Below are 19,386 nucleotides of genomic sequence, written 5' to 3' on the forward strand. Positions count from 1 at the left end.
AACAGCTTCTAAATCATTCTAAGTGATCTTTTTTTTAAAATCTAAAACTTTTTCTGTGATGGCTAAGTTTAGAGTTAGGGGACAAACTAAACAGTTTGTACAATATAAAAACTATGTCTATGGAAAGTCCCCATAAAACCTGGAAACCGAACGCATGTGTGTGTTTTGAACACCTGTCTCATCATCTGCCAGCCCATAGCTTGCACATTAATCATAATATTAATGTCATAAAGCACTTGTTCCCATACTTCCTGACTCTAGAGGCCTTTTTCAGCCCTGTCGGTGTGCGTATGCGTGTTTGAGAGTGTGTGAGCATGTATATCGAGAGGTTTTCAGTACATTTGCCCATTAACTGAGAGAAATTGTAGTTTATGGCCAGTATAAGGCTTTTCTCTGTCAAGCAACAAGCCACATCTTTATTGAGCATTATGGCACTTGTTGTTTATCACTGCAGTAACACACAACCCAGATATGATGTGCACACAGATGTGCAGCTGACATTTTTATGTGCCTCTGAGAGATGGAACGGACGCGTGCAAGAGAGAATTCAACACCATCTCCTTCCATCACTGGAGGCTGTTAAGATGTCAGTGTGCTGTTAAGATGCACTCCAAAAGCATCCTGTGAAAAACACTCATCATGCGCAACGTCTTGCGTGCTTAGCTGCTTTATCTCTGCCTGCTTTTTATCTCTGTTTAATTATGATGATAGCATAATCATACTGTCGATATGAGGAAATATTTAACCAATAAGGTATGAAATGCAGTGATACTGTAAAAATAATTATGGTTAAAATAGATGACTACAGCCCCTTCATTCAGCACATTAGTGACAGATTTTTATACAAATTATTTTACAAAGCATTTAATTGCAATAATTAAATGATTTTTAATATGGAAACCATATTAGTTATTTTTTAATATAAGAATATCACATTTAAGTGAACATAAGGGAATTTTTATTATATTTGTGCAGAATGCCATGTGCATATTCCTAGTATTTTCTCTGGTTACACTTTACAATGTTAATTAACTACATGTACTTATAATTGGGGTTAGGGTTTGGTTCAGGATTAGTTGCATGCAACTATGCATAATTTACTGTTACTATAGTAATTACATGTACATGTGTAACAGGGGCACTGTAAAATAAAGTGTTACCTTTTTGTAATTTCTTGGGAATATTGTTTATCAATATACAGTTTTCAACCCTGTTAGTCTTTTGTGCAATGCCAGTTCCTTATTGACATCATCCTTCAGGATGTGACATCATATTTAGTGTGCATGGGTTTAGCAATGGATTTGATTTCTATGGTTTGTCTCACTTTACAACATTTCATCCTGTTACAGAAATCGTTACATTAAAGGATTAGTTAACTTTCAAATGAAAATGACCCCAAGCATTACCATAGACTATAGAATAACACAAGACGCTTCACTCGTATTGTTTTGAATGGGAGAAAGTGCAACGCGCAATATGGCGGAATAAGTCCCACCTTCTAAATAATAGCCACTCACCGATTGGTGAAGTCATCGCGTCACTGCAGCGTTATGAAGTAAGTTATGAAGTAAAATATAGCTTCCGCCAGGCTGCCTTCCGTATTCAATTTAAGAAGAAAGTGTAAAACTGTCGCAGTTCAAAAATTTTACACTACGTCTACGCATTCAACTTATGAAACTGACATGACGCCATTTCCATTTTTTTTTTTTTTTTTTCATGTAATTTGAATATGGAAGGCGGTCTGGAGGAAGCTAGATATTTTACTTCATAACTTGTTAAATATGGATATTTTTTTTTTACACAAACGCATCACTTCACTTCAGAAGGCCTTTATTAACCCCCTGGAGCCGTGTGGAATATGATGGATGGATGTGGATGGAGACATTTTCTTAACACTTATTGCCATTATAAAGCATGGATGCATCAGAATATTTATTAATATTTCTCTTATTGTGTTCATCAGAAAGAAGAAAGTCATATACACCTAGGATGGCTTGAAGGTGAGTAAAGCTTGGGGTAATTTTCATTTGAAAGTGAACTAATCCTTTAATGAATAAATAAAAAGTTTCATATATATATATATATATATATATATATATATATATATATATATATATATATATATATATAAAACCAATAACGTTTGTTGTAAATAGGCTTTCTAATGCCACATTTAATTCAATGTGTTACTTTTTTAGTTTTTTTTTTTTTTTTTTTTTTTTGTGGGAATTTGTTTTCTTTTTTTTCCAAGTAAATACAATTTTTAAGGGGCCGTTCACATAGAATGTTTCGCCCCACTGACCTGTGTCTCTGTGTGAATGACCCCTAATAATTTCTTTCTTGTTGTCTTTCATGTAACTGTATTGACCAATCAGCAGCCAGGACTGGAACTGTTATATAATAATAATGGATCAAATAATGGCAGTTTTCGAAGGTCTAGTGCTTACATAGGCATCTTTTTTGGACATCAAAGTTTTGAATGAGGATATGATGCTCACAGATATTTAGCTGCAACCAGGGCTTGACATTAACACCCGCCGACCCACCAAATGCGGGTGATTTCAGCAGTGGTGTGTAACGCAGTCACTCCTACTAGCCACTTTGGCGGGTTGAATTTTATATATAATATATACATTTTTCAATTGTAGTCATTTAAAAAAAGCCATCTGAAATAAACTAAGTGCAATATGTCAAAAATATCTATTTTTCGATTTTTCTGAAATATCCAAAACGCTTCCAATACTCATTTTCTGCAGAATAGATACACGATACCAGCTGCTCTTTCTCTCTCTCTCATTTCTCCGACAGCGAGTTGACACACAAACCCGCCTCCCCTCACTCACTTGTTTCATTTGCTCCAGATGAATATTGTTAATGTTACAAGGTTTAACATTATTTTACTCATTCCCTGCGGCAAATACACTGCCGGTCTTGGCGAGTATTCACATAAACACAGTCAGTTATGTTTTAAGTGAACGTAAACAGTTGAGAAAGAAAACGCATGTGTAACGGTATAATGGATACATACATCAGGTCTTAAAGTGACAGCAGCCTAATATACCTGCTGCCAAATTATGAGATAATAATAAAAATATTCATATGGCAGTTTTCCCCCATGATATCGATGTCAAAATTGTGGCTAGTAACACTAGCAACAGTGGCTGGTGAGCCAAAAAAGTTAACGTCAAGCCCTGGCTGCAACGTCTCTGCTATGAGTGTGACTCTGTTTAGTTAATAAAATCAAAGGAAATTACAATACATCAGTAACATGCCACTCCACTCATAATGACAATCAATAGCTGTTAAAATAAAACAAAGCGCATCTGAGGTGGGAGCCGTTTCACTTAGATTAACAGAGGTCACTTTAACTGTAGCTGCTGAGCAGCAGGCCTTCAAGATTGTGCTGTACTTTACTTCAAAATACGCTGTTTATCACATCATTCTGACAAAAGGCACGGCGCACCTTAATTAAAGGTTTAATCTACTTGAATTGAGGAATTGTTTTTCCTCTGTTGTTTTTCCTCAGTTAAGGTAGATTTATTGAGGTTAGAAATGGATAAAAAAAATCAGAGGAATTTAAAGGCATTCAGCTGCTGCCTCAGTAATTATTTTTAAACTCTGTTGCGACGTGATTTGACTTCAATTAGAGCAATGTAAACACTGCGCTTTCAATTAAACCTGGAGATGTTGCAGGTTGCTCGGGTGGCGTGGTCGTACGTGTGTTGTCATGGTAACTGACAGTGTGAATATTCTGCGTGGGCTTTGTTATGCGGGGCTGCTTTTTAATGTGTAACGGAAAAAACTTCAATGAATCAGTCAGTTCCTATTCTGAGGAAATTCAAAGTGAATGGGATTTTAAAGATCTTTTGGCAACACTTTAGTTTAGGCTCCAATTCTCACTTATATTGGCATGCATAGGATATTGGCTGTTTATTACTACTTATAAAGCACATATTGATGCCTTATTCTGCATGACCTTATTCTACATCCCTTAAAGGATTAGTTCACTTTCAAATGAAAATTAGCCCACGCAGCCACCCTAGGTGTATATGACTTTCTTCTTTCTGATAAACACTCGGAGATACTTTAATAAATATCCAGACGCATTCGAGCTTTATGTAAGCAGTAAGGTATGAGAGGCTAGTGCTGTATCGTGAATAAGTCATGGCTGAAGGGCGTTGTTAGGCACGACACAAAGCAGAGTTTTATAAAAACGCTTTTATAAAACGGTTACCACACAATACAAATATTAAAGGTGCCCTAGATATTGTTTTTAAAAGATGTAATATAAGTCTAAGGTGTCCCCTGAATGTGTCTGTGAAGTTTCAGCTCAAAATACCCCATAGATTTTTTTTAATTAATTTTTTTAACTGCCTATTTTGGGGCATCATTATAAACGCGCCGATTTTATGCTGCGGCCCCTTTAAATCCCGTGCTCTCCGCCCACAGAGCTCGCGCTTGCCTTGAACAGTGCCTTAACAAAGTTTACACAGCTAATATAACCCTCAAAATGGTTCTTTACAAAGTGTTCGTCATGCATGCGGCATGCATGCGTCGGATTATGTGAGTATAGTATTATATTGTTTACTTCTGATTTTGAATGAGTTTGATAGTGCTCGGTGGCTAACGGCTAATGCTACACTGTTGGAGAGATTTATAAAGAATGAAGTTGTGTTTATGCATTATACAGACTGCAAGTGTTTAAAAATGAAAATAGCGACAGCTCTCTTGTCTCCGTGAATACAGTAAGAAACGATGGTAACTTTAACCACATTTAACAGTACATTAGCAACATGCTAACGAAACATTTAGAAAGACAGTTTACAAATATCACTAAAAATATCATGTTATCATGGATCATGTCAGTTATTATCGCTCCATCTGCCATTTTTCGCTATTGTTCTTGCTTGCTTACCTAGTCTGATGATTTGGTTGTGCACATCCAGACGTTAATACTGGCTGCCCTTGTCTAATGCCTTTTATAATTTTGGAAAGGTGGGCTGGCATATGCAAATATTGGGGGCGTACACCCCGACTGTTACGTAACAGTCGGTGTTATGTTGAGATTCGCCTGTTCTTCGGAGGTCTTTTAAAACAAATGAGATTTATATAAGAAGAAGGAAACAATGGAGTTTGAGACTCACTGTATGTCATTTCCATGTACTCTTGTTATTTAACTATGCCAAGATAAATTCAATTTTTCATTCGAGGGCACCTTTAAAGCCAATGTATCAATGCAAGTTTCATGAAGTAAACTTTCACTGAAGCATTCCTTCCGCCCAAAAAATAGTCCCTGACCGTGAACAGCAACAGAAGTTACATTATTATGCCATTAGATGGCGGCAAAGACTGTCTTTATGAGTGTGTCAGTCAGTAGCGAAGACTTTTACATTGAAAAGACTGAATTGTTGTGAACACGGAACAAGACGCAACTGACTAATGCTTTGACTAGTGCTGTCAGTCACGGGAAAACCCCTTAAATGTTAAAAGGACAAGATAATACATCAGACATTTAAACTGATTTTTTATTTTGAACATAGGACTGACCTGAAGGAAAATGCTAAATCTGAATCCAGGTAATAAACTCAATCACTTGATCTTTTTCTCACAAAACACAAAGAAGTTAAGCTTTTTCCGTAAGTTGAATAGGGAAGGCATAGGACGTAGCGTAAGCTTTTTGAACTTGTTGAATGCGGAAGGCGGGTCTGGCGGAAGCTAGATATTTTACTTCGTAACTTGTTAAATATGGATATTTTTAGTGTGGAGTATGTTTATGATGGATGTAGATGGAAGCACTTTCTTTAGCTCATACTTGTGACCCCTGTTCACTGCAGTTATAAAGCTTGGATGCGTCAGGATATTTATTAAAATATCTCTGAGAGTGTTTATCAGAAATAAGAAAGTTGTATACTCCTAGGATGGCTTGAGGGTGAGTAAAGCTTGGGGTAATTTTCATTTGAAGTGAGCTAATCCTTTATTCCAACCCCATACCTAAACATTAACAATTACCGTATTAACTATTAATAAGCAGTAATTAGGAGTTTATTGAAAGCCATAGTTAATATAGTGAAAATTGTTTTATGATTGTATTGTGCCTAAATTCACACTTTAGCTGTGACTATATTTACTGTATACTAAAACTAAAAAAAATGTGGAGATATTTAGGTAGAAAATTTCCCTTAAAATATGTACCATAGTAAACATTTTCCCAAAAATACCATAGTTACAGTTATTGGTACAATAACTATAACCAATTTACTGTCAAAACAATAATTTGGTAACACTTTACAATAAGGTCACATTTGTTAACATTAGTTAATGTATTAACTAACATGAACTAACAATGAGCAATACATCTGTTACAGTATTTATTCATTTTTGTTAATCTTAGTTAATAAAAATACAGCTGTTCAAGTTCACAATGCATTAACTAATGTTAATTAGAAAATGTTAAGATTAACATTAACTAAGATTAATAAATGTTGTAGAAGTGCAATTCATTCCTAGTTCATGTTAACTAAAGCAGTTAACTAATGTTAACTAATGAAACCTTATTGTAAAGTGTTACCAATAATTCTAGTGACTATTGTGGAAGAAACTGGTTATAGGACAGGGCTCATATTCATCATGTGAGCTTTATATGTGAATAAAGAGAACAACAGGTGTGAACATACACAAATAAACACTCAGATGTCTGCTATTCACACAGTCAATCACACAAATGACACTGTCACACTAATTATGACTTCTCTCACATCACTTTCAATTTTGCCGTGCTTTATTGCCATGAAAAAGGGGGTAATCATTTACTTTGAGAAATTGTGCAATGTGAAATATACAATGACTTAGACACTTGAACAAACTGTCTCGTCCTCTTCGCCACTGGCACTTCTTTGCTTTTTCTCTCTTTGTCTCTCTCTCTCTCTCTCTGTTGTTCTGACAGCTTGATTTCGTGGTCTCTCGGTGGGCAGCTCAGGGCAACATGATGGGCTTCTTAATCTGAGCTTTTCATGGTGTCTGTCAGGGCCAGAGGAGGAGGAAGAGCGTGTGTGTGTGTGTGTGTGTGTGTAGCTTTTGGAAACGGCTGTCTGACCCGACCGTGGGGAGCAGCTCCTATTAGACAGAATCTTATCAAGCGTATCTCCGATGTGCTGACAGCGTCACAAACACACACATGTGCTGACATGTTCTGATAAAACTGGCATTTTCTCTTCTTCCCCCCACTTCTCGTTTTATCATCTACATTTTTATGCTTCATTCATATCAAGCTTTACAAAAAGCATCATGCATGTCAATGGGGTTAGTAACAGAATGATGTCATATGCTAGAATTTTTATATGAATTGATAAACCGAGTAACATGAATATATAATCCATTATGGGCATATTCATAATAAAGCATTATCCACCTTGTTTTTAATATTAAAGAGCATGTGTGGGCATTTGTATATTGAATGTGTCTGGATTCTGGTGTCATCTTCAGTAAAAAAAAATGGAATTGTTGGATTTACTTAAAAAAGCAGTGTCAAGTGGTTCCACGCAACTATATTGAGTAATTTGTACAAATAACAATTTAGTTGTATGAACAAAAGAAATTCAAGTAAAGCTGACAAAATTTCTTTGAGTAAATACAAAAAAATTTTGAGAAGAATTTGTCACTGTTATGTTTATATGTGCAGTTTACTTAATGTTGTTTATTACGTAAGGTGAACACATTTATTGACTTAATTTATCTTATTAAACTAACTCTTTGCTCTCAAAAATAATTCATTGAACAAACTCAATTGAATTGAGAGCAGGAATTTCATCCACAAAATTCAAAAACATTACAGAAAGTCCTCCAAATGTCCAACATAACTGAACATTAAACACTAACATAAACTAACAACATCTTTCCCTTTACTGAAAAACAAATAAATAACACTGAAATTGAATCCTTAAATTTACTCTCCTATTGCAGTCCCTTGCAAAGCATGCTGGGAACTACAGATCCACTGCCTAGTTAGTTATGTCAACATTAATTTGTGCGTTTCACTCAGCAATGTTAAGTTGACTGAACAAACACTTAAGTAAAGCTGACGATACTCATTTTTTGTAGAAACTACTCAATTGAATTAAGTTCATGTAGTTACATGAGTTTTTAAAGTAATGTGAACAAGGATGGTTTGAGTGAAACTAACAACAGTGAAAGTTATTTTTTTGAGTGCACAGAAATAAGCTATTTTCTGTGAATGTGCGAGACTTTTGATTCAGTAGCTGCTATGAGAAAGAAGAATAACAGTAAACATGCTATTTACAAACTATTTGCACTACAAACCAGTGTGTTTAAAATTGCGACAATACATTAGAATAATACAAGAAATACCAGTTTGCAATATCAAGCAGCATAATGAGCTGTTTTTCAAAACAAGGTGGATAATGCAGCTTGTTAACGTATCTATAGTACAATACCATATAATATACTGCATAATAATATAATGCATTATTATGGTCATAAGACATATAGCATGTGAAATGTGTTTTTTGATATTGTGTTATTTACTTAAAATACAGCAAACAAAGCAAATAGAAGACGAAGAATAATAGAAGAAGGTGTTTTGGTGTTTCTGGATGCTTTTTGCTTTAATAACAGTGCTGCATGAACTTTCTACAAAATATCTCCTTTTGTGTTTCACAGAAGAAAGTTATATGGGTTTTGAGTAACACAAAAGTCAAGTCAAGTCAAGTCAAATTTATTTATATAGCGCTTTTTACAATTGCTAATTGTTTCAAAGCAGCTTTACATATTAGAAGCACAGAAAAAAGAGAAGTGGTTAAAAATAAGCTGTACAAGCAAGCGTGGTAATATGTAACATATACAAGATGGTGCTACATTAAGCCAATGTCGGCTGACTCCCAGGGGTGGAAAAAAACCCCTAGGAGAAAAACCCAGCGTGCTAACACTGGGAAAAAAGTCCTAGGAGGGAAAAAACCCCTTGGAAGATATATATAATATATGTAAATGGATATGGAGATCAAAATCTGAATTATACATTTTATTATAGAGATTAAAAATAGATTATATATAAATATATATATTTACTCACAAAAGTGAGTAAATTATAATTTTCTATAATGAATTGAATTGCATGAACCAATTTACTTCTTTACTTGTTTTTCAAGATCTTGACCAAAAATGATGCAATAAATTGTGATCTTATTTCCATCAATTTTTGGTCAAGATCTTGTATTGACAATGCAAGAGGTGAGCACTCTGTAAAGTCTACTCCAGCACATCCCAAAGACTTTCAATGTATAGATCAGTATGTTTATAATTTATAACAATTACTGAAAAAATAATATTTTATCATTTTTGTTTTCTACAGAAGAAAGTCATACAGGTTTGAAACAACATGAGTAAATTATAATAGAATTATTATCTATGGATAATTAGAATTATAATCTATGGATTATATATGGAAACTATCTATGGAAGCTTGTTTCCGCCACTAAATAAAAAAATAAAATTGTGGCTTTTTGTCTCACAATTCTGACTTTTTTTCTTGCAATTGCGATAAAGTCAGAATTGCAAGAGAATATAGTTGCAATTCTGTCATGATCATTACTGGGAGTGCCCTTGTCTGCCACTAGACTGACAAATTCTGATTTTTCTCTCAATGGCATGTTTTTATCAAGCAATTTTGACTTTTTTCTCAGAATTGTGAGATATAAACACAACTGCGAGTTATAAAGTCAGAATTGAGATATAAACTCGCAATTGTGTGAAAAAAGTCGGAATTGCAAGATTTAAACTCGCAATTACGAGTTATAAAGTCAGAATTGCGAGATATAAACTCGCGATTCTGACGTTTTTCTCGCGATTAACTTTATATAACACAATTCTGACCTTATATTATACAATTCCAAGTTTATATCTCACAATTCTGAGAAAAAGTCAGAATTGTGAGATAAAAAGTCGCAATTACAGTTTTATTTCATGGCGGAAACAAGCTTCCATAATTAAGAGAAAAGACCAAATATTTAATTTTAAGAATACCACAGAACACTACCATTTTAAGTAAAAAAAACATTGTTATTTTCAGTCTTGTATACGGCATTCAGTATTTAACAACACAAAATGTGGCCCACAGCATAATTTACAGCGTTATTAAAGTGGCCTGGAGTGGCTAGAGTTCAGTATGAGTGGTGAAAATGCTCACGGTTAAAGCCCTGTGTCTGTTACCAGAGGCCTGGGGGGATTTCAGCTGGTGAAATAAACTAAGTGCTCTGTGACAGCAGATATTGTAACAAAAGAAAACAAGAAACAATAAAAACACAAAGGAAAAGCAGCTCTCTTGATTAATTGTGTGGTTAAAAGTGCCACAAGCGTTTACAAATGCATCTGTTGTGCTCTAACAAAGACAGTTAACAACGGGTGAAGTGCTGGGAGGGACGAGGACATGTGACCTATTGTTCAGTCATTTATGCTTGATGTTCAGGGTAAAATATTGACTGCTTGGAGGAAAGAATCACATTCTGTTCGCCTTCAGGGTTCACATGCTATACATTTGGTGTTTTAAAAGATCTTGAATGTGAAACTTTTTTTTTTTTTTAAATAGAAAAATTACTTTTTGTAATGGTCTAAATTGAATGTATTCACCTGATTGTCAGTGTTTGACGTCAAACTGAAACACATGCACATCAGTAAAAGCAAACGCGGTTTCAAATTCACACAAGTGAGGCTGTTTTGACACATTTTATGCTAAAAGAATATCCATCTTTTGTCAAAGTAGATAAGCATTAAAATTGGTCTAATATTATGACAGATGACAAAAAAGATTAATTAGAGATTTCCAGTATATTTCTAAATATAGACACAAAAAAATTCACTTCAAATAAATTTATTATACATTTAATTTAGGTCATAAATGAATAACCTTCTGCATGCAGTTATTTCTGACACCTTCAAATAGTGCGGAAGTATTATTTGCTCTGTTGTGTCTTTCATGAAATGCCTTTTGAGCCTGTTCTAAAAATTTGAATGTTCTCTAATGTTAAACCTGTAAAACTGAAAACCAGAAAAGTCACACTTTTAGAGAAGAATGGTATTTGCCATTCTAAAATAACAAAGCCTAAATGTGTCTGTTCGATTGCTGTTTTCCGTACTGCTCATTCTTTGAAAAGCTTTGCAAAAGACTTGCATTGTTGTGTATTTATTTATATAAATTACTGAGTAATTTAAATGAACTGCATGTAATTCATATCCCTCAAAGCAGCAATTACTCTGAAGAATATTATAATTGATTCTAATGTATATATCATGTAACACAGCCACTAATATAAAGTGTTACCGCAACTCTGCTGATGCATGAACTAATTTACTTTATAATTTACTTGTTTACTTGTTGTTTTTTCAGTTGTTTTGCCACACAAACTTAAACCAGTCCTGAAGACTGAAAGGAAAAAGGATTTTTTTTTTTTTTTTGAGGATTGACCATGAAATGACTCTGATTACATTATGCATCACTTAGTCTACTTCTTTTAAAGAGTACTTTTGCATATATATAAAACACTTAGTTCCTGTCCTTGATTCTGATCACGATAAAACACGGCTATTACCGCTTCACCCAATGCTTCTGTGTATCACTACACAAACCCCTTTAGCAACCACTCTTAGCAACGTAAACTGTATGTTCTCAGTTGATATTGTTCATTGATGCTTACTGTATTATGTAGAAGAGAATTGTGAGAAAGAGATCGAGTGAGTGAGTTTATTACCTGCATTCAGATTTAGCATTTTCCTTCAGGTCAGTCAGTCCTATATTCATAATAAAAAATCTGTTTAAATGTCCGCGCTGCGATATCTTGTCCTTTTAACATTTAAGGGGTTTTCCCGTGACTGACAGCGCTAGTCAAAGCATTTGTCAGTTGCGTCTTGTTCCGTGTTCACAACAATTCAATCTTTTCAATGTAAAAGTCTTCGCTACTGACTGACACACTCATAAAGAGAGTCTTTGCCGCCATCTAATGGCGTAATAATGTAACTTCTGTTTCTGTTCACTGTCAGGGACTATTTTTTTCCGGCGGAAGGAAGGCTTTAGTGAAAGTTTAATTAATGAAAGTAGCATTGATACATATTTTTGGCTTTAATATTTGTATTGTGTGGTAACCGTTTTATAAAAGCAATAAGGTACTCGAGACTAATGCTGTATCGTGAATAAGTCACGGCTGAAGGGCGTTGTTAGGCACGACGCGAAGCGACGACTTATCGACGATACTTCACAGCCTCTCGTACCTTATTGCATATATATATATATTTCATTCATTAATTCAGTTTATTCACTATAGTTTTAAAAAATGGTAATAAAATATGACAAGATCTCAGAGTTAAACTGTGTCAGAAAAAATGAATCTTAATTATGTCAGATAACACTTACGAAAAACATGGTCAGGTCAAAGTGTCTGAATAATTTTTGGTTTGACTGTGTGTGTGTGTGTGTGTGTGTGTGTGTGTATATATATATATATATATATATATATATATATATATATATATTCTCTTGTTTTTAGGTAAAGTTTCCTGTACCTTTGTGTTAAGTACATACAAGGAACTTAAAAGTGTGAACAAAATTGAGTAGAAATTGCTGTGTAAAGTATTTAAAGTGAGGTTTGCAGGCCTAAGCAGCTCTGTGAGTCTAATGGAAAACATTTACACACCTGTGGCTTTAAAACATCTACTTCTATAACAGACAACAATAACAGTCTTGTTTTCATTTATCTCCTATTATGCATCTGAGTTTCTCATCTCATTTAACATCCAATTTGTGTAGTTACGACACATTTAAGCAGCTCGACAGCATAAATTGCAGCAGTAACCTATACATTCCTGTGATTACTCTTGTGTGTGTGTTTGTGTAGGTGCAGGTTACGAGTTTTGCAGAGACAGAGGAGAGTGAATGGAGAGTAATGGATGGTTTGCTGTGAGTGAGTGTCTCGGGCTCACCAAATACAATTTTTCTCTTCAAACAATCACTCCGTGTCTCTGAGGAGACCCGGGCGCAGTAATTGATATGATTAGCCGTAAGTGGCTGCTTCACAGCTATGTTATGTCTGTTTTATTGTAATTAGATTTTTTTGGTCGTCTTTGAGGAGCTGAACTTAAATGACTGCATGTTCTCCCTCTGAAGTATTCAATCAGACGCTCATTAGACGAGAAAGACAGATTCATCTTTTCTGATTTTCAGCTGATTTTTTTCCCGCTCTCTCTCTCTTCCTCATCTTCTGTCTTGTTTTCCTCTTTTTCATCGTTCATATAGATGATTCGTCTGTGGGATGAAACAGAGAATCGCAATTTCTGCCTGTGGTCATTACAAGCTGTTGGAGTAAAAAACGTAAGAAAAAATGAATTTTTTAACAGTTTGTTCACACACAGATGCCAAATCTCTACACGTTTACTCACCTTTTATTGTGTCTTCTGTCATGTTAATTTGCTAATTCACATCTTAGGTGAGTAATTTTTCAACCACTGTTTTTGCCGAATGAAATTGTGAAACTAATGACTGTTTCCAAACAGGTTTCCTGAAAATCCCAGCCATCTGCCATTGGTTTCACGCTGATCCTACCGTAAACAGTTGCCTTTGGTGATCGGCTTTCACTTTCAGGTATTTTTTTTTTTTTTTTTTTTTTGCGTACAGTATGTTGTTTTTAGACTGAATGATGTAATGTAACCAGCTACAAATTTTGATTTGAGAAGTTCCTATAGTTGATGTGGTTGTGGGAATTTGACCCAGTATTAGTTATACTGTATCTACCCATTCCTTGATGGAAAGTTAATGGTTTTAAGCTCAGTCTTAGTATTTAAGCCAGTTTGTATGTTTTGGTCAGGGTTAAAGGTCACTCTCTATCTGTCAGTTAAAGTATATGTGGTGGTGTGGCCTATAGTCATTAAAGATCTGTTAACTGGAAAAATCCCTCCTTTGTGTCCTTGAGCAAGACACTTAAATGATTAGTTCACTTTCAAATTAAAATTTCCTGATAATTTACTCACCCCCATGTCATCCAAAATGTTCATGTTTTTCTTTCTTCAGTCGAAAAGAAATTAAGTTTTTTGATGAAAACATTCCAGGATTTTTCTCCATATAGTGGACTTCAATGGAGCCCAAACGGTTGAAGGTCAAAATTACAGTTTCAGTGCAGCTTCAAAATGTTCTACACAATCCCAGACGAGGAATAAGGGTCTTATCTAGAGAAACCATCGCTCATTTTCTAAAAAAAAAAAAAAACTTCTATATGTTTTAACAATAAATGCTCATCTTGAACTAGCTCTCTTCTTCTTCTTCTCTATTTGAATTCCAGCAATCTAGACACTGCTAAGTGTATTACTGCCCTCCACAGGTTAAAGTTTGAACTAATTGTTATATACTTGCACTAGCATATTGTATATGACAATTTAGTTTAAACTTTGACCTGTGGAGGGCAGTAATGCTCTTAGCAGTGTATACACTACCGGAATTCAAATAGAGAAGAAGAAGAGAGCTAGTTCAAGATGAGCATTTATGGTTAAAATTTTTTTTTTTTAGAAAATGAGCGATGGTTTCTCTAGATAAGACCCTTATTCCTCGTCTGGGATTGTGTAGAAAGCTTTGAAGCTGCACTGAAACTGTAATTTTGACCTTCAACCGTTTGGGGTCCATTGAAGTCCATTATAAGGAGAATAATCCTGGAATGTTTTCATCAAAACCTTAATTTCTTTTCGATTGAAGAAAGAAAGACAAACATCTTGGATAACATGAGGGTGAGTAAATTATCAGGAAATTTTAATTTGAAAGTGCACTAATCCTTTAACTTGTTAACAAGTTGCTGTAGTGTGATTGTCATTGTATTAAAGGTATAATTCTGTCATCATTTACTCAGCTCATGTCGTTTCAAACCTGTTTGACTCTTCTGTGAAACACAAAAGAAGATATCTTAGAGAATGCCAACTTTCATTGTTTTTCAAAATATATTTTTTGTGTGTTTCACAGAGGAAAACAAGTCTGGTTTAGAGGTGAGGGGACATGAAGGGGAATAAATGATGACTTTTTGGGGTGAACTATATGTATATTTTAGAAAACAACCACCTAGCAACTCCCTATCCATTCACAACACCCTAGCAGCAAAACCACTAAATGTTAATATGTAGTTTAGTCAAAGGAAAAATAGTAAATAAACACAGGCGATAACTCCAACAGAATGGCTGTCTGACTGCAATTATGTGTGTCATCACATCTGATTTAATGTACAATAAAAAAGTTGTTATGGCACATTATGAATGTTTAATGAAATCTAATAATTTTTTGCTAAAAAAAATCATGATCATCATTCACATGTTTGTCTGCCTGAGTCAGCTCTGAGCTGCTCTCTAAAGGACAGAGTTTGTGTAATTGGCTGATAATGGGTTTTATAGAATGTGTTGTCATAAAAGAGGGTGTTTTCATTTCATATTAAACTCTCATTGAAAGCCGACGTCCCTTTCATTGTGCCTCCACGTTAAGGTTTAAGTACCCTCTTTGCAGGTGTTTCCTGAATTCTGGATAACAGAATGCGCACATACAAATTTGTGGCCTTTGATTGTGTGTTTATGTAGTAAAAGCTGTAGATGGAATAGGAGTTGCTCAGTGTGAAGGCTATAGTGTCTTAATTAGCCCCGATTGCTCTGTGAAAGCCCTCAAGTGCCTGAATTAGCCATAAAAAAACACTCAGTGCATTAACATGTCTCGTAGAGAAATTGGAAATAGAAAAACAGTTCATCACCAGTGCTGCATATTCAGTTTGGGTTAAAACAATGTTGACAATATATACTATATATTCTTTATATTTTATTCTATATTGCATATATATATATATATATATATATATATATATATATATATATATATATATATATATATATAGAGAGAGAGAGAGTGAGAGAGAGAGAGAGAGAGAGAGAGAGAGAGAGAATAAAATATATCCATACATATGTCAATATGCAAAATAAAATATATGCAGTATTTAAAGAGCATATATAGCCTATGCATATATATACAGTCAAACCAAAAATGATTCTGACATTTTTGATATTTTTACTAGTGGGTGCAGGACACTATAGTTCATTTATGTAAGTGAGGATAGCAAAATAAAGTAAACTGTGACATATTATACCCAAAAATACTTGATACAGTGGACTACCAGTAAAACTGATAAAAATTTGGAACCAAAAATTATTCAGACACTTTGACCTGACCATGTTTTGCTTAAGTGTTATCTGACATAAGTAAGATGATTTTTTTTCTGACACAGTTCAACTCTGAGATCTTGTCATATTTTATTACCATTTTTTGAAACTATAGTGAATAAACTGAATTAATCAATGAAATGTTGAAGGTTTTTGAATAAATTTTGGTTTGACTGTGTGTGTGTGTATATATATATATATATATATATATATATATATATATATGTAAATATAGGTATTTACGCATATTAACATTTGCATTAGTTTGCATTGTATGTTTCAGTTTGCAACAAAGTATATATATATATATATATATATATATATATATATATATATCTTCAAACAATGCATTTTATGTATTTGCATATATTATTATATATGCACAATACAAACTATGCATAAATATATATTTGCATACTAATGCATTTGCATTAGTTTGTATTGTGTGTGTGTGTGTGTGTGTATATATATATATATGCTCTTCAAATACTGCATACTTTATGTTGCATATTGGCATAATTTTTGTATATGTATGTGTGTGTGTGTATATATATATATATATATATATATATATATATATATATATATATAAATATGTATATATAAATATATTATATATTTATATATATATATTATATATATATTTATTTTTTGCTTAAAATAATAGTCAATTGTGGTCTTCAGCTACTACCTGCATGCACAAATCCAGTGCTCAGAGTCAGTTAATATAAATTAATGAGTTCTTGACAGTGGGGGCCGGGCCTGGGGTTTGACTGGTCTATTCAGCTGTAATTTTACCCTATAAAGGTCTGGCTAAATCCACCTCCAGACAAAGCGGAGTAGCATTAGAGGCACAAAAGCTTTACAAAGACCCTGAGTACTTCTCATTAAACAGCATGCAGCTCTCCACGCTAACACTAATAAAGACTCGCGCCACCACCACCCTCTTATCAGCGAGAGCTTTCCTCTTCCCATCTCATCCTCTTTAAATCCACCAAGATACTTCTCTTAGAAAGCACTCTTGCGGGAGGCATGGAAATGCCCATTTAGGTTTTGTCCGTGGTTTGGCTTTTTAAATGAATTCCTCTTTTACAAACAATCAGAACGCCCCATCAACCTGTAAATCAAGAGGGTCTGTGTAAAAGCCTGACTTATGAGATGTTTCAAATGGAGAGATGTGGCCTGTGTAATGCGCAATCTAATAAATTGCAAAAAATGTCTTAACATATAAATGCATTTGATATTAAGCTCATAATAGGGGCTTTGCAATAAAACACATTACTTCGCCCATCTTCAGCATTCGATGGCGGAAATCAATGTTTTGGATCTTTTGTTTTTGAAGAAGAAGAAAAATTTTCATTTTTTTCCCAAAATGAGAGTGTGTGTAGGCCCCTATAACCGGCACATGTCTGATTGGTCTCTTAAAAGTCCAGTCATTTCCCTGCGTACTCGCAAGAAAAACGAATTAAAACCAAATTCGCGAGCAGGTGCGAGTAGCGGCCGCCATTGATAGGTGAATCTCGGTGAACAGCATGAGAGAAGTGTTGGAAATGAGATCCTGCTGCCGGACCGCTTTACAAAACCAGACCGGCCTCCTCCTCACAATATGTATTACAAATTGGCTATTTGTATTGAGACTCTTCGGGGGCCCAAGGCACCGAGGGCACATATTCCCTCGGGACGGAGGGTCTATAGCGGGGTCTTTTTAGCAGCGTGCGGGGATGATGGGATGAGAAAGAGAGAGAAGGGGCCCGGTTACGGTGGAAAATTATGTCACGGGAGTGCGCGCGGTGTCATTAATGCCACCCTCCCTTTTTCCTGACTCTCTCAGGGGCCCCGCGCGCTCTCATCAGAATGCTAATTTACCATTTAAGAATCCTCCCCTGCGCCCCCCTTCTCAATGGACTTTCCGCGAGGAGAAAAGACGAAACGCACGCGCAACTTGGCCGCACAGATGCGGAGTGTCACCAGGCGCGCGGTTGCACTCCTCGCCCATGTGCATTCAACCCCAATTAATTAACCCGTGGGGCTCAAAGCGAGCAGGTACCCCTCTGCGGCGAGGCTCAGATTTTTAAATGCGCATCTCATTTCTCAATTGGCTGCTCTGGCCACTTTTGTTAAGAGAGGGGACTTTTTTTCACCCGTGCATATATCCAAGATTTGGGTTCTGTTCTAAAAGCAAGTGAGTTGACTACGCAGGGAGCATTTTAAGGCATCAAAAGGAGTTCTAAGATAGCGTCTTTTAAAAAAATGAATCATTAATCATGTTTACTTTTATAGAGAAGGAAATCCCAGATTCATACTGTTTCATACTTATTTTTCATGCTGTTAAACATGTTGATTTATAATTATACTTATATTGAATTCTAATCTAATCAAAAATTTGACTTTTGAATCAATTAATCATTGATTTTACCCAACATTTATGTTTTTTTATGCTTATTAGAGTATTGCATTGTTGACTTGGCCACATTCTAACAACAAATTGTTTTGCGAGTCAAGTTTCCAGTCTGCGTAGACAGTTTCAAATTGGTCTCTTTTGTGTTTTATTTGAGTTTGATGGTAGCTTCTACCACACATTTTACTTTTTTTATTATAGTTAAAATGCTAATAGTGTACTTTCTATGCTTTTAAACATTTATATAATTTCTGAGTTCTAGGATGGGAATCTAATAATTATTTAATCTGGCACAACATCATCCACACTCTTAAAAATAAAGGTTCTTTATAGGCATGTTTGTTCCATGAAGAACCTTTAACATCCACGGAACATTTCCACTTCATGAAAGGTTCTTTATAGAGGAAAAGGGTCCTTCAGATTATTAAAATGTTCTTTATACTTAGAATAAATGATTCTTTTAAGAACTGTTCACTTAAAAGTTATTTAGGGAACCCAAAATGGATCTTCTATGGCAAACCTCATTTTGAAACCTTTATTTTTAAGAGTGCACTGTAAAAAGTAATATGCCTATCTACTCAATAAAATTGTGGCAACAGATTACAAGCAATATTATTAATTAAATTCAGCATATAAGAATTTAGTTAGAATTAATCAAATGAATTCCTTGAAAATCAAACATTTAAAATGGGTAAAATTAGCAAACACCATTACAAAAAACACAAAGTGACATAAAAAGCAAAGAGTCAAACTGC

General features: G+C 34.7%; 1 long non-coding RNA gene across 1 annotated transcript; it reads left to right on the top strand.

Moving 5' to 3' along the window:
- The first annotated feature begins 12,646 nt into the window (after positions 1 to 12,646).
- Positions 12,647 to 13,629, top strand: LOC125253417. Its single transcript, XR_007181441.1, has 3 exons — positions 12,647 to 13,058; positions 13,295 to 13,369; positions 13,552 to 13,629. It is a non-coding gene; the product is annotated as an uncharacterized LOC125253417 (long non-coding RNA).
- Positions 13,630 to 19,386: the final 5,757 nt, after the last annotated feature.

Source organism: Megalobrama amblycephala, linkage group LG18 (assembly GCF_018812025.1).
Source record: "Megalobrama amblycephala isolate DHTTF-2021 linkage group LG18, ASM1881202v1, whole genome shotgun sequence".
In the NCBI taxonomy this organism is placed as follows: domain Eukaryota; kingdom Metazoa; phylum Chordata; class Actinopteri; order Cypriniformes; family Xenocyprididae; genus Megalobrama; species Megalobrama amblycephala.